The sequence below is a fragment of the Trifolium pratense genome, linkage group LG6 (genome assembly GCF_020283565.1).
Source record: "Trifolium pratense cultivar HEN17-A07 linkage group LG6, ARS_RC_1.1, whole genome shotgun sequence".
Classification (NCBI taxonomy): Eukaryota; Viridiplantae; Streptophyta; class Magnoliopsida; order Fabales; family Fabaceae; genus Trifolium; species Trifolium pratense.
Window position 1 is genome coordinate 21,450,541 of NC_060064.1, and position 17,748 is coordinate 21,468,288.

Here is a 17,748-nt window from a genome sequence, read left to right on the forward strand (position 1 = left end):
ATCCTTGATGTTTTGAATTTCAATTTGCTTTTGACATAATTGACGAGTTTCAAATAAAAATTGCATGGCTTTGTAGAAGAGCAAGAAGTTTTCATTATAGATTGAGGGGAAATATTGATGGACAACATGGTATGAACAAGCGCTGGTGATTATGAATTTATGACTCTCTTTATGTTATGAAGAAAAATCTACTATACACAGGGAAAGATTGAGACAAATCTGAAAATATTTAATTTTGTCAAAATAGTTTTAGGTCTTTGGATTAAATAAAATGAAGGGATGAAATTTGGGTGTTAAACTAACTTTCGATCCTATCCCTATCCCTATGTATATAAACACAAACTAACTTTCGATCCTATCCCTGTATATATAAACACACACACGTGTCAAAAAGAAATTGAAATTTCAGTAAAAAAAAAATAATATCTAAAGCATATATAATAATAGTTTGGAACGGTTTGTTGTCTATGGGGGAAAAACAGGACTATATAGAAACTAATTATTAATCCTTGTCCTTGAATGGACTATTATGAACCAGCAAGTTACTGTACACAAGAGATTCAGCAGATATATCTAAGGTAAAAGCAGTTCCTGCAAGATGCAGCATATACCCAATCAAAAAATTTAATCACCTGTAATATAACCCCATTGAAGGTAGCTCTACAATACAAAGGACCGACCTAACTCTATCTATATTATTAACAGTTTATGCTGAACAACTCTATCAATGGATGATAATAAGGGCAACTAAAATTCTTTCCTGAAACTAACAGCAATGTTTCCAATTATATACCATCCTTTGTATCACTTGAAAAATCTACATTTGACTCGGTCTCCTCTTCCCAGAATCTGTTCTCATCCGTTTCACGGGTTTTGCCCATCCAAATGACAAGCCAGACCCATTTGGTCTCTGTGCATCGCCAGCCCTAGAGGTAGAAGAACCTGACCCTGAAGTTGGACTTCTCATAGCTGGAACCATGCTAGGTGGTGAAATAGGACCAGATGATCCAATCCTTGGCTTCACCGATGATTTTTCCCTCCCATTCCTTTTCTTCTTGCATACAACAAGTTCACCTGGGTGAACCAGCAGCGAAGGGCTATCCTGTTGAAGTTGCTCCCTGGCACTGCCACTACCACTTCCAGTTCTTGATACCTTCTGTGGCAATTGGACATTGATCCTGCCACTTTCGCCATTGGAAGTGGATCCACGCCGCAGCGGCTTTTGTGTATGGAATGGATCAGTCTCCTCATCAGTCTTCCCTCTCTTTCTCTTATTGCTTGGACCAACAGTCGCTTGCCTTGGGGATGCTACAGTGCTGGCAGAAATTTGACTAGAAAAAGAAAGTGCACTTCTTGCTTCTCCGAAGTCAATATCGGAAAATGCAATTTTCAAGATGTCAAAGAAGAGATCATGAACCTTCCTTGCTTCAGATCTTACCTGTGAATAATGATGACTCGGAAGTTTTAACCTTTGCAAAAATAGAGATCATATATAAACAATCCTAGTGTCATTATCAATTTATCAATATTCGACAGCCATACAAAATATAATTAATCAATTTATGTTTCGGCTAAAGCCATTTTGAACAATGATAAGAAATCTCACCTCGTATGAGTACCCATAGAAATGCATTGCATTCTTCAACATGAATTGCACATCAAAAACAAGCTCCATTACTCCGCTGTAGTCCAATCTATCAATTCGCTGGTCAATCTTTCTTAAATCCAAGAGATTGTTCCCAGTACCACCTGCAAACCCAGAATTCTCAATCCTCTTCCATAAATCTGTCAGCAAAGGTACAATTTGTTGGCCTTCCTTGTCTATTCTCCTTTGGAGCCTGCTAATTACATTTTTGCACTGCAAGTACATAAGTTGTATGAATTTGTATACTTTCAGTTAGTGAGCAGGAAGACAAAACAATGACAGGAAACATATCCAAATAGATTATTCAACATAAAGGTTAAAATAAAGGTGAGATTACAATTTGCATAGCCAACAGAAAGTTTTGGTGAAAAACAGAACAAATTAAGTAATATTTACAGGGTTACATGACCATCTGGTAAAGAAACCTGTGATCAGATACCCAAAAACTTATTTGTAATATTTTATTATAATTTTGTGTAAGATTAGTAAGGACTTCTGTTGGAAGTCCTTAAAACTTTCAATAAGATCAATTCCAATCAGGAAAACAATAACTTAAGATAGATGCAGAAAAGTAAACACAACATTGATTACTTAATGACGCATACCCCTCTCTTGATAATTTCAGTCATTTTAGTGCCATGAGCTGAAGATCCACATAAATTGTTAGGCTTCCCCTTCCAACTTTCTCTAGAGTGCTCAACATTATCTTCCGAAGGAGCGGATGTGTAATTCAAACGACTGAACTTAGGTGGGACATGTAATTTGGATGCATTAGCTACTTTTCTTGAAGGTAACTTTCGCTTGTTTTTTAATATTGATTCATTCGCATCATGCTTGCCGGAACTGGAATCTCCAAATGGTTTTGATTCTGGATCCATCCTTGTTTGCAATGGATATTTATTGCGTCGTAAAAGAGATGATTCTCCACGTTGAAGAGATACCATCTCACGGCCAGACTTATCCTCAGGCCTTTCCATGGTATGACGAGGCCGAACACGAAGACTACGTTTACGTTTAATCTTGGGTTTCTGCAAAACTTGTTCTTCCTCACCTTCATCACGATCATGAATCCAACTTCCTGACTGTTGGTGATGCATGTGAGATTCACCAGATACTGCAATTTCCCCTTCCTCTAACTCATCTGCCTGGTAAAGGTTATCAGAAGATATTAATAAGAATGTAATAGAACAAAACAAACCACCTGACAAAAGAATAAAATATTTAAAATTTAAAATACAAAATAAAGCAGCATACCGTCCTTTTTGAGACCGATCTTGGCTTGGCATCCAGTGCAGACAGGGAACCAAATTTCCGAGAAGAAACCGATGGCGACACTGTTTGTGTCAATCTTTGACCGTCTGCAGATGATGCTGAAGAACCACCTTCTTCAACCACATGATTACTTCCAGCACCTCCTAAAGACTGAGGAAATTCATATTCAGCATCAGAAGGAGTAACATCTTCCGACTTATATTTATCCATGTGTTGAGCTACATCAGCCCCACTATACCCATCATCTTCAAACTCTCCAATCTCCCCTTCATCATGTGCAGAATCTTCATTTCTGTCTTCAGAGATTTCTTCAGAAGATTCTTCAATTTCATCTTCCAACTCTTTATAATTAGGATTTTTTCCATTTGGTCGCCCCCTTCTCCTTTCAGAAACCACTTCACTGGATTCCAAGCCAACATTACCACCCGATAAAGTGTTCTTCTTTGATGGTCTTTTTGACGAAGCAGCAATAGCAGCATTCACTTCTCTTGTACTGGCTCGAAGCCACTTAGGCACCTGATCATACTGAGTCATCTCCTCAAGCCAATCCTCTTCTTCATCCATTTGATCAAACAATTCAACTTCTTCTTCATTCCTAGCAATCATGCGATTTACCTCCTCCAGTGAAGGAACATCATGCACAGTTTCTTGACACCTTTCTTCATCGTGCAATAATGTCTCCAAAGTCAAACGTCTCTCTTCATGTGTTGTCCTTTGATCAAAACGTCCAGCATTAATAACCTCATCAGCCATATCTATCTTATATTGTTGAATATTACTCCTTATGAGACTCTCAATGGATCCTACATAACGATCCTTACCTGCAAGCTCGTCCTCCATATCAATAGTACCTCTATTTCTCAGTTCATCCTCCTTCTGATGGCTAGAGATTTTGTCAACAACAGCTTCCATGTAGATAACTTTGACTTCCCTTTTTTGTCCAATGCGATGAGCTCTGGCCACAGCCTGCTCCTCATTTTTAGGGTTCGGGTCAGGATCATAAATGACAACTGTATCAGCAGACTGAAGGTTAAGGCCTCTCCCAGCAGCCCGAATACTAAGCAAGAAGATGAAACAGTCAGAATTAGGGCTATTGAAGTCCACGATAGCTGATTCACGATCTTCTAAAGCTGTTGTACCATCAATTCTTCTGTATACAAGTCTTCGCCATTGCAGGTACTCTTCCAATATGTCTAGGAGTTTTGTCATGGTACTGAACAGCAGAACTCGATGTCCAGTTCTTTGAAGTTTCATGAGAATCCTATCCAGCATCCATAATTTCCCACAACATTTTACCATAAAATCTTTAGATAGGTCACTAAAGAATGGGTAGTTTAGCAATGGATGATTGCAAGTTTTACGTAGCTCCATGCATCTGTTATTTAAAGTTTTATACTGCTTTGCCTGGTAGAGCGGACTTTTCTCCATCCGACGTTTCTCATCCTCAGGATTAAGACGAAGGGTTCCAGTTGATTTAATCCAGTCATAAATGGCACTCTGGAAGGCTGACATTCTACATCGTAAAACTATGGATACCTGCAGTCCAGCACTGGTGTCAGGATTATGCCACAAAGTAGAATAAAAGGTTAAGAGTTCAAGTCAAACCTTTGGAGGTAGCGAGCCTTCAACCTCTTCAACACGACGCCTGAGCATGAAAGGCTCAAGAATCTGATGAAGCCGATGGATAATGATAACTTTCTTCTCTGTCTCAAGCCAATCATCCTCTCCATTTTGGTTGGGATCTTCCTTTTGAAATGGTTTCGAGAACCAATCATTGAAGGCTTTCTTATTGTCAAAAACCTCGGGAAGAAGTAGATTTAAAAGTGACCAAAGTTCCTTCAAATCATTCTGCAGAGAAAATTAAACCATTAACAATTTCATCGATCAGCAAACTGACATCTACATGAAATTAACATATAGAACAAGAGTTAATATTTTAAACATTAACTTACAAATCTTATAAACAAAGACTCGTTAAAATTATGAATTACTAGTCAGAGAAGTTTGACTACAATCCAGTAACAACTAAACAGCCAAAGCTGCCATTAACATAATATGATATAAATACTTGACCCCAAAGTTAATATCTGACTGTAAACTAAATGAAACATAATAACTGCTAATTGGCTAAAAGCCTCAAACCACATCTTAGCATCAGCAATCAGGCAGGCATGGCAAGACTAGGACTTGAGCTCGGCAAAGCCTATGTCTAGCCTTATGCGGATAATTTAAGTTTTACTCCTCACTCAAAAAAAAAAAAAATTAAATAAATAAAACTACTCATATAAATGAATAATATATTATTCTCCAGCTTCTGAAAAATGTTGTGATTTGTAGATGGTCGAATGCATGCAAGTAATTCTTAATTCATAGCTCAGCAAGTTAAATAACCTAGCAGTACCCATTCACAGTGCCCTCTTACTAGTGTCTTTGCAAATATTTAAGAAGTTGAAGAACAAAGAAAATTCCAATAACGTCAAACACCATGCTGAAAAGCCTAAGCTACTAGGTGGAAGCATATGAATGGTTTTTAAATATCTTCAATACGCCCCCTCATAGAAGAGCACTTTGGACATCACATGTGGACAATACACAGGCCCATTCTATTATGTGCTGAATTTCGACTTTATTTAGAAGAACACTAGAACAGGGCCGGTAGAAAAACTTAAATCTTATGACCTCTTGGGAATAGAGGATTTGATACCACCGATTTTCCAAAAAGCTTAGGCTATATGGTGAAGACATATGAATGATTTAAATATTTCTATTAGTTCCCAAGAGAAGAACAAGCTGCACAGCATAACGGAAATCTGGAAATTTTAAGATATGGTAATGTTTGGTTCAATTGGGGTATAAAACATTCTACGAGTTTAAGGGAAACTACAGCAATAATGCATATCATATCTAAGCAGAACAGAACAGACCTGTAAAGGTGTTCCTGTCAGAAGCAGGCGTCTGTGACACCGATATCTATCAAGATCACGAGCTAAAACTGACTCTCTATCCTTCATTCTCTGAGCTTCATCAATTATGATATACCTCCAATCAATTTTTGAAAGCTTTGCTCGGTCATACATGATGAACTCATAAGTAGTCACAAGGACATTAAATTTCATAGCCATAACCTCCTGCAAATATAACACTTAGTGCTGATTGAATTACTCCTAACAGTATACAACTTTACATCAATAGGTTGGGGCACACTTACTTGAGAAAATAATTTTGACCGATGATCCTTTGTTCCAACATAAAAAATGCATGACACAGATGGTAACCATGTATGCAATTCACTCTGCAGGGTCAATGAAATTTTTGGGTTAAAGGCACACTTAATCACAAAGAAAAGGAATAATGTTGAAATGAATGGGTTGAAGCTCACCTTCCAGTTAACCAAAACGGCATTTGGAACTATTATAAGATGTGGGCCATAGTTTCCTTTAAATTCCATTAAGTAGGCAATCAACGCCATAACCTGGACAAGGAAGATATATTTTAGTTGACAGGAGGTGCACACAATTAACACAGTAGTTATGTATACCCTTTAAATAACATTTAAAAACAGAAGAGTAATCTTCTTACATCTCCCACGTATGACATAATGAATTTCAATATTAAGTGTAAAAACACTCGGTTAAAAAAAACATAATAGAGGTCACTCCCAGTTTAAGGGAAGAGGACACAGCAAAACATTATACTAACCTGGACTGTTTTGCCAAGACCCATCTCATCAGCCAAAATTCCATTTAATTTGTTGTTATACAAGGAAAGCATCCATTGCAATCCAACCTTCAAAAGTAACATGACATATACTTAAAAACTTACTCAAAGACAATAAGAAGAAATTACGAACAACTTCACTAACTGTAGAAACCTACAATCTGATACTCTCTCAGTGTTCCAGCCCGCAACATTGATGGTTGCCTAAAAACTTTTTCATTAACAGCATGAGCAAGGTTGTAATACCTGGTATGTGGCCAGCGATGGAAACCAGCAAGAATCAGACATATTATATGACCAATAAAATGTTTAAAAAAAATTGATTCAACAATAATATATCATTCAAAAATTTATAAAAAGGTATTGGTAAATTTCAAGCCAAAAGCCAGTACTACAATACACCTGACCTAAATCATTCTTGTGCCAGAAACGTAAAACTAGAGATGCACACAAAAAAATTCAACAAAACTCACTTGCTGACAGAAGACGAGCCATCTTTTGGAGCATTCATCTCCATAAAACGATTTCTAATCATCACTTCCTCTCCAGCACAAGCTGCTGCAGCTCTGACTTCTTCTTCAGAAAGACCCTTTAATCACAAAATAAATAATGGATCAATAATTAATACATGATTTCAAAAAGAAGTTTTAAATGTTACATTAGAAAACATCTAGAACAGAAACTTCAAAAATGAATTGTATGGAAAAAAAAAATCAAAAGCAAACAAATGTAAAAGGTTTCTCTAAGGCCACTGGAGTTTTCCTTTTCTTTATTAATTTCAGGGAGAGGGGAGAATAATGAATCATGCCTGTAATCGTGCGGCAGCTGCTGCAGCTTCTGCTACCTCTTCCACTTCCTGTTGGGTTTTGGCAGAAGTTATCTTACTTCCTAATTTTTGGAGATACTCTTCAGTCTGGGTTAAGAAAGTTGAAAGTACATTGTATCTCTCCGCAGCATCACCTGGAAGGCTAGTCTGTTGTTCCAGCAACATCTCCCTATATCTGTCAACATCGTTGTTTTTTAAGGCTTCCATTCTCTTATTCCTGTCATCATCCTTATGTTTTGAGAACTCTTTCAACATCTTCTCATGATATTTGGCAACCCCTCTGTTGCGAGCAGTACGAGCGTCACGAATGGCCCAGTGAACTTCAAGAAGCTTCTTGCGCCACTGGAATATAGATTTCAGTTGCTTCTCCCTAAAAGCTTTCCGGGATGCCTGCACTTGTCTAGCGAGTTCTACCCGCTGCCGTTCACACAGCCTAACAAACTTGCGATATGGCCTATCTGGCATTGCCATTATCTCTTGTTGCTGTTGATCAATCTCATCTCTTAATCGTGCCTGAAGATCTAAAAGGCGGAGTTTTTTCTCTTCAATTTGCAACCTCAACACAAGATCTGGCCTAATTCTTTTCCTTTCTAAATTTACCGCAAGTAATCCTTCAATCTTCTTTAAACTCTCCGTCCTTCTCTTGGCAAAGACTTCCATGCCCTCCTCGTAAAGAAGCTCTTTTACATCATATGCCAGTGACAAATTATTGTTGTTGTTTGCCATCATTGATGACCCAAAGGAATCTTGTTTCCTAGTGAAGAAAGGAAAATCAAATAAGGGCCCATAATATTTTTTGGTGGGTCCTGAATCCTTTGGCTGGGCAACAGTGCTTGATTGTGCAGGTTTATTACTCTGTGCAGTGCAGTTACCGAAGCCTGGGAGGCAACAGCCTTTCCCTTATCTAATGCCAACTCATTTCTAATAGGAGCTCTGTTAATCCCATGTTCACTTTCCTGGTCTGACTTAGCAGAGGATCCAACGGATTGCTGCTCTTCCTTTCCAGCAGAGCCCTTTGTCACAGGAGGCGTAGGTTGCATATGAACTGCTGCTCCAGTGGATTTCTGATCTCTTACAAGAGTTTCCTGCTTTGAAGAATTCCCAACAATAGATGTGATAGGTTGTGAATCCTTGGCATTGGATTCATTCTGCCTTGGTTGTTCTGCCACAGTATTTCCAACAGATTTGTGTTGATTCAGTCTTCCTGCAGAGTGAATTGGCTGCTGCACTTGCATATCAAGAGGTGGTGGAATAATGGCCTGAAGAAGTTCTTGGGGAAGTGTACCTTCTCCTTTCTATCAACCAACAGAAAAACAATATTAGTGAGCGCAATCTACATCAGATATTATATAGTAAATTTCTGTCCTATATAAACACAAAAAGTAGGCAAGCAGTAGAAGACAACCATAGACAATGAGAAATAAAGGGATATGATCACAACTGAAATAGAAACCAGGAGAAAATTCAATGGAGGCAGACATTAACCTTCAGCCGCCTAAATGCGAGTATCTGTGCTTTAAGAACATGAAGCTGATGCTTGGTAAAACCATTTACTTTTTGAGGCGTCTGAGACGGTGCCCCTTGAGGTTTGGTGTAATTTCCGGTGCCCCCTTCCTTTGTTAGCCCTCCAACCTGGGAAGCATGTTGGTTTAATTGTCTGATATACTGCATTTTTGCAGGTTCCGGACCAGATCCAGATGATGAAGCTTTTGCAATCAAAGAACTATCTGCACCTAAGTTCATGTTTGCAGAAGACTGCTGTGGATTCATAAAAGGCATTCCATTTCCAACTACAACGGACTGCTTTGAAGATCCTTGAGCATCTCTACCATGAAGACTGAATTGCTGCACTGCCATGTCACTGGAGTTACTAGCCACACCAGTACTGATGGGTAAGCCCAAATGGATGGGTGGAACGGACTGCTTGGCTTTCGCAGAAACTGCCTGTTCAGACACATCACTAGATGAATTAGCACGAGCAGATCCCTCACTTACAACTGCCGGAGAAGTAACCTGCTGGTTTGAAACGGGGACAGAAGATGACTGAGCACCAATGTTAGTATTGTTTTCCTTTGGTTGTTGAACCATCCTTGATTGCATCAAGGGAATGAACTGAGCCACTAAGTTAGCATTAGCAGGTTGTGATAGATCAATGTTCCGTTCATGCACCCATGCCTGCATAGCTTGGAGTTGAGAAGACATAGCAATTTGGTTGTTCATAGCATTTGGGATGCTATGCTGAGCTGCTGGTGCTTGCACAGGCCTTATAATATTCCCCGGCATCAAGTGTCCAATGGCTGGTCCATGAGTTGATTGCTTTGATTCATTTTTCTTATCAGGAGCTAGCTGTTGCCCTTGCTCTATCCGCTTTTCACCAAGAGAAAAATGTTCAGATGAATTCCTAGAAGATGATCCTTGGCCATGATTCCCTGCCTGCATAGACATAAGGTCCTGCAATTTAAAATTCCCCATTCGCATTTCTTGATCCTTAACAGATGTGGTGCCTGACATTTCCATTTTAGATTGCTGCATTGCCAAAGCAGACTTTTGTTGAGAACTCTGGAGAGCATATTGATAGTAAGCTTGTTGGGCAGGATTTAGCATTTGTTGCTCAATGCCTTGACCCTGGTTGGGTCCATGCTGAGCTAAATCACTAAATTTCCGAGACTGCTGAGGCAATTGCATAGCAGTAGGAGATGAGTAATTTGTATTCCCAAATAGTCCTTGAAGCCCTGCTTGATATGGCAGCACTGCTTCGCTCCCTTCAGGTTTTCTAAGCAGTTGCTGTTGAAATGACTGCATATATATATACAATTGAGAAAATATCATCATTCCACAGCACAAATTATGACTCAAGGTTAAAAAAACATGAATTATTATAACTTAGATCGCAATGTGGATTTCGTAGATCTCAAGACAACACGAGTAGACAATTACTAGTCAAGTATAATAGAAGCTAATTTAGTTCCCAAAACCTACAACCCCGCTTTTGACTTCATAATTCATATCCTAAAAGGCATTATCAAAATTTGAAGACTAACGCAGGGTCTATGAAAGGTAATATACATAGGAAAAAACAGAACTGTGTCCTCTGCTTAAGTTCTATAGCTGTGAAATCGGATTTCTTAAGTTCGACAACCACATAACATAAAGAAATCATTCATATATTAATGATCGCACCATATTGAGAAAGATGATATAATGATGATTTTTCCATTAAGACTGCATTTGATAGAAAACTGTAAGTCAAAGAAGAAACAGACGATCTCAATTATTGGCATCAAACATTTTTACTAATAATAACAGAAGATGACGAAATTAAGACAAATTGACAATTCACAGAAGATGATGAAGCAACACTTTTTAGCAAGCTGCAAGTATATCATGTTTGGTTACAATCGACAACCAATCAATGTTTTCAAACCTATATAGTTAAGAGAAAAAGAAAGGGCAAGGGGGGATCCAAAAGCCAATATTAATCTAAAAGATAAAAAACGGAGTTCATTAAACAAAAACACAAACCCAAGTTTTATTACCCTAATGTTACATGAAATCTAAAAGGAAATTCCCTCAAAAAACCTCAGAAAATAATAAAATAATCAGAATAGAGTTATAATTGCTATAATTGAGCATCAGATATGAACAGAAATTAAAGCCAAAGACCAATTAATTACTAAAAATTCAAAGTCAACAGAAAAGTGCAAGCTGTTGAGTGTGTTCAAAAGGAAGCTAGAGTAGAAGTGAAAACCCTAGCAGTACAAAATTCCAACCAATTAGCTGAAAACATTCCTTTAATTAAATTCCATCACCAAGAGTATTAAATGCAAAACATTCTCAATTCCAAAGCCAATAATTTGTTTGAAAAATCTGACACAACTGAATTACCAGAACAACCAACCATGCAGAAGAACTTGTAGAGTAACACACATTCTACCAAATTATATCACAAAAATTCAGCTAAAACAATTCAAAATTCATACCTGTCTAGAAGAACCTATCATCTGCTGCTGCTGCTGCTGCAATGAGTCCAGTCCATTGTGAGAGGCCGCCAAAGACAAAGAAGACGGCGACGCTGACGACATCGACGCTGCCCTCCCTGCCGGATTCCGGCCGGGCCCACCGCTGCCGGCGCCGCCAGATTGCATTCAGTAACACAAAATTAACCACCACCTACATTACCAAAAATCAGCAAAATTGAGATCACTCCCAGTGAGAAAAATAATTCAAACTTTGAACAAAACAGAATTACCCTAAAATGTAATAAACTTAAAAAATCCCTATCAAATTCAAGAAAAACGCATTATTTTCCCTCCGATCGCAACGTTCAAAAAATGATGACAACACCAATTTTCTCTCTCTAGCTGCTGATACTGACACCTACTTTTTCTCTCTCTAGAATCCGCGACTTTCGGTGCAATTGAGGAAGGATCTTTCACCGCAGAAAACCGAAGTTGACGGAATCGATTATTCCACACGCGATTTCGCAATTACACAGTCAAACCCTAAGGGGAAAATTTTATTTTATTTTCAACTTTCGTTTTCAATTTTTGTTCAGGATATAAAAAAATAAAAAAGTAAAATATTCTCCTGAGGTTGGGTGAAGAAAAAGGGTTCTCTTGTTCAGTGATCTGCGTCGTTTATGTACGTGGCCATGAAAATCAGCTACAAACTACGGTTAAAGATTTACCCAACGTAGCAATTCATCTTAACCCTCTCTTTCATATCAATCAAAATTACTACTACATATCTAAAACTTTTATGTCACATTATTAGCAGTAATTTTTTTCATTAATCATGACATGTCATGTGTAAGAAAATAAACTTACTAATGTGACACGTCATTCGGCCGCAATATTACGATCGTAGTAGGGTCCACAACCGAGTCAGAATGCAATTACGATGATGTGATTGATTGTAGTATAAATTGTGTTGTAATGCTGCATGGTTGCATTGAACGCATAAGACTACAACAAACTTTTATGCTCTCAAAAATTATTTTATAGTTTTTTTTTTTTTAATCCGGTCAACTAGACCACCTAATCTGATTTGAAGGTCAGTTTTAACATCAAGTTACTGTTCCTCCCAATTGCAATTATGGAAATCTAGATTGAGGATAGTCGGTATTCATGATGGCATGTAATCTATGAGATTGTGGTCGTCCGATTAAAATTAAATAGTTAAAATTTTATGAGATTGTGGACAATTTTGGATTACTAACTATGATTTGACTGCACAAAGGAACTACATTCATTCCATTTCTGAGTGAAAAAGTGTTATACTAGTAGTTGTTTTAAGGTTCATAAAGGTAATTAATGTGTTTGTGTAATGTGTAAGTATGATAATAAAATCACACATTAATTAGTATAGTAACATAGCTTTATTGGAAGAAATTACATATGAGCAAGCAAAGGAAAATAATAATTTAATGGAAAGAAACATAATAAAATTCGGTAAATCATTGAAGTTAGTTAACACCATGAACTTATAAAGGACTAGCGCAGTACAATACATCTTAAGACTCTCTCGGTGATCTTATGAAGTCAAGAAGGTTGAATTAGATGATGTACAGTACCAACTAACAAAGTGACTATGACCATATACACAAACAAAGAATGTATTGTTGAAGTTTTACACATTTTATTTATAATATATAGTCAAATGTGTTGGAAAGATAAATGTGGCTATGAAATTTTACATCGAACGAACCGTTGAACTTTTGGATGAAGGTGTGGCGTTTAGACATGGAAATTTTTGCAAAGAAGATGAAGCTGAAAGGGCTGATGAGAGATTGTAGATAAGTATAATAGGTTGTTTGATGTATTCAAGAGCAACTAGGCTTGATATCATGTATGATGTAAGTTTATTATCAAGGTACATGCATTGTGATAGTGAAATTCATTTTCAAGCAGCTAAAAAATTCTTAGATATGTCGAGGGCACGGTTGATTATGTTAGAGAAATAGTTTGTATTGGGATTGAATTGAGATAGAAGAGTTTAGAGTAAAAGAGAAGTAATTGGCATTAATGAAAAATGGTTATGTACAATGCTTTTATACTAGCTTCACTAACAAGTAACCATAGTTCTAACTAACTAACTATAGTAGAGTAGTTATTAACAAACTCTTAACTAACTTTACAAACAAGCTAACAAACTAACATTTGAATTACTAACTCAATACACCTCCTTAACTCAAATGTTCCAAACTCTTTACACCAAGCTTGTTCCTTAGTCCAATGAACCTGTCATGCTTCAATCCCTTTGTTAAGATATCAGCCTGTTGTTCATCAGTAGGGCAATGAGATAGCACAATCTTTCCCTTGTTGACTTGATCTCTGATGAAGTGAAATCTTGTTTCAATATGTTTGCTTCTTCCATGAGAGATGGGATTTCTGGCCAAGTTGATAGCTGACTTGTTATCTACTAGTAGCTGCATTGGTTCAGTCAGCTCAATTTTGATGTCTTTTAGCAGAGATTCAAGCCAAATGCCTTGACAAGCAGCAAAGGCACATGCTATGTATTCAGCCTCACAGGATGAGAGAGCAATGACTGGCTGTTTCTTAGAGCACCATGAGATTGGAGCATCTAATAATTTGAAAATGTAACCTGTTGTGCTTCTTCTATCAACATGATCACCACACCAGTCAGAGTCTGAGAATCCTTCCAATCTATTCACTGCATTGCTGAGAGTATTTGGAAGTAATATGCCATAGTCCATTGTTCCTTTGACATATCTCATGATTTTCTTTACTGCTATCATGTGAGATTTCTTTGGAGAGTTTACAAATCTACTCACAGCTCCAACTGCAAAAGCTAGATCTGGTCTGCTATTGCATAAGTATCTGAGTGATCCAACCATCTGCTTATAGAGAGTTTCATTCACAGTTTCACCATTATCATCCAAATCCAATTTTGAATTTACTTCTATGGGTGTCACTGCAGGATTGCATTCAAGCATGTTGAATTTTAGCAGTAGTTCTTTCATATACTTTTTCTGATGCATCAAGATACCTTTACTAGTTGCTTCAAATTGCAATCCTAGGAAGTAGTTCAGTTTTCCCATATCTGTCATTTCAAACTCAGAGTGCATTAGTTCTTTGAATGTAGCTATGTCACTAGTATCATTACCAGTAACAAGGAGATCATCAACATAAAGACAGATGATTAAGATTTTTGCTGTGCTTGAGTTATGCTTCACATATACTCCATGTTCAACTACACTTTTCTTGAAACCAGATTGTATTAAGAATCCATCAATCCTTTTATTCCATGCTCTTGGAGCCTGTTTTAATCCATATAGAGCCTTATTCAGTTTATACACCATTCCTTCCTTTCCTTCTTTTATAAAACCTGGTGGTTGAGATACATATACCTCCTCATCAAGGGGTCCATTGAGGAATGCTGATTTTACATCCATTTGAGACAATGACCAATTCTTCACACTTGCAATTGCTACTACTAGTCTAATTGTCTCAATTCTAGCAACTGGTGCATAAACTTCATGATAGTCCAAGCCAGCTTTCTGCAAAAATCCTTTTGCTACTAACCTGGCCTTATGCTTTGCAACTGAACCATTAGAGTCTAGTTTGACTTTAAACACCCATTTCACTGCTATTTGTTGCTTATTTGTTGGTAAGTCAGTCAAGCACCATGTGTTGTTTCTTTCAATTGCTTTAATTTCATCAATCATGGCTTGCTTCCAGACATTACTTACTATTGCTTCTTCAAAGCTAACCGGTTCAGTATCTACAAATAATGCAAAATGTACTAAATCTCCTTCTGTATCAATCACATCATCTCTGTAGGTTTCAAAACCTTGCAGTCTTGTTGATGGAACTCTGGTTCTCTTTGAACCATCTGCAACACTATTTGAGCTTGTGCTTGCTTCAGTGTTTGCAGTGATGTTCTCTACATCATATTCTTCTTGACTAGTGATGAGTGGAATGGTGTTGGCACTTTTGTCAACACATTTGCCCTTCCAGTCCCAGTTTTCAAGTTCACACACTTTCACATCCCTTCCAAGTTCAACTTTCTCTCTAATTGGATCATATAGTTTATATGCTCCACTGGGATGGTAGCCAACAAGTATCATTTGTCTGCTCTTGTCTTGCAGCTTTGTTCTTTTCTGGTCAGGAATGTGGCTGTAGCATATTGAGCCAAAAACTCTTAAATGACTCACTTTTGGTTTCTTTCCACTCCATTTTTCTTCAGGCACAATGTTGTTTAGCTTCTTTGTTGGACATTTATTCAAAATGTACACAGCAGTGTTGACTGCTTCACCCCAAAGATTGCTTGGCAGAGATTTTTCTTTCAACATACTTCTAACCATATTCATCACTGTTCTGTTTCTTCTTTCAGCTAGACCATTATGTTGAGGGGTATATGGTGCAGTCACTTCATGCTCAATTCCTTGATCAGCAAGAAATTGTTTGAATTCATTTGATGTGTACTCTCCTCCACCATCAGTCCTTAGGATCTTAATGGATTTTTCACTCTCTTTTTCAACTTTCTTCTTAAATCTTTTGAATACATCAAATGACTCATTCTTTGCTTTGATTAAGTAAATCCACATCATTCTACTGAATTCATCAATAAAAGAAATGAAATACTTGTTACCTCCAAGTGATGGTACTTCAAATGGTCCACATACATCAGAATATATCACTTCTAACTGTTGCCTTGCTCTTGAAGCAACTTCTGATTTGAATGAGTTCCTGGTTTGCTTACCCATCATACACACTTTGCACACATTATCAGGGACTTTGATAATTGGTAAGCCAGTAACCATGTGATTTGTGCCTAATTCCCTCAAGCTCTTGAAGTTCAAGTGACCATATCTAGCATGCCATATCCAGTTTTTGTCATCTGCTTCTACTGCACTTAGGCACATGACTTTTGCAGTTGTCATGTTGATTTGAAAAGTTCTGTTCTTTGACAGAGGTGTTTTCAATATCAGATTTTTCTTTGCATCAAACAAGGCTAATGAATTGTTCTTCATTGTTACTGCAAAGCCTTTCTGGATTAACTGGCCTAGGCTTAAGAGATTGCTTTTCATACCTGGCACATAGAGCACATCTTCCATGATTACATGCTTTCCATCATCTCTGTTGATCACTAATTTCCCTATTCCTTCTGCTTGCAATGTTCTATCATCTGCAAACCTCACTTTGCTCTTTCTTGAGGCATCAATTTCAATTAGCCAATTTTTGTGACTGGTCATGTGATTTGAGCAACCAGTGTCAAGAAACCAGTAATCAGTGTTTGATGTGTTGTCACTAATCTCATTCAATGTAGCCATCATGAGCTTTACATCATCTTCTTCATCTGAAGATGATTTTTCCTCCTCTTCTACTGCATTGGCTGCATCATTGTATTTCTTCTTGCCCTTTCCTTTGTTGCCTTTAGCAAACCAGCACTCATCTGCATAATGACCATGTTTTCCATAGTTATAGCATTCAACATCTTTCTTGCTATATTTCTTTAAATTTTTTGGATTGCCAGAACCTCCTCCTCCTTTGTGTGAGGATTCAGTTTTGTCACTTCCTTTGGAATTTTCAAAGCCTTCTTTCTTTTTATTCTTCTGCCAATTGTTCTTACCAGCACCATGCTTCTTTTTTGAATTTGCAAATAAGGCTTGATCTGTACCTTTCTCTTCATTTCTTGTACTGAGTCTCAATTCTCTTGCTTGTAGAGTGCTCATTTATTCTGCTGGAGTCATTGTTGCTAGATCTTTGGTTTCTTCTACTGTACAGACTATGTAATCAAACCTTGAGGGCAAAGATCTGAGGTTCTTTTCACAGAATTGTTGATCAGTAATTACTTCTCCATTAAGGGACATTGAGTTTGTGATATTTCTTACTCTGTTGAAGAAATCTTCAATCTTTTCTGTTTCTTCCATCTCCACATGTTCATACTACTTTCTCAATGCTTGAAGTTTCACTTTCTTCACTTTTGCATCACCTGTATGGCATCTTTCCAATGTATCCCAGGCTTGTTTTGCAGTTGTGCAGGTTGAAATCTTGTCAAAGTTCACCTCATCAACACTTTGATGAATCAGATAGATTGCTTTGCAATCTTTCTTCTTGTTGGCTGCATATGCTGTTCTCTGAGCTGCAGTCCCTTCATCACCAACCACTGCATAACCTTGTTGAATGATTTCAAGCACTTCTTGAAATCCAAAGATTGCTTGCATCTGAATATTCCACCGATCCCAATTGTCTCCTTTCAATTTTGGTAATTGCGATGGAACATTGTTAGGATTCATCATGATTCAATTTTGATTTTTGCAGCA

The 17,748-nt window shown here is 37.5% G+C and overlaps 1 pseudogene; it reads right to left on the reverse strand.

The window, feature by feature from the left end:
• Nucleotides 1-574: 574 nt before the first annotated feature.
• On the reverse strand, nucleotides 575-12,163 carry LOC123888644 (annotated as a pseudogene).
• Between the last annotated feature and the right edge of the window lie 5,585 nt (nucleotides 12,164-17,748).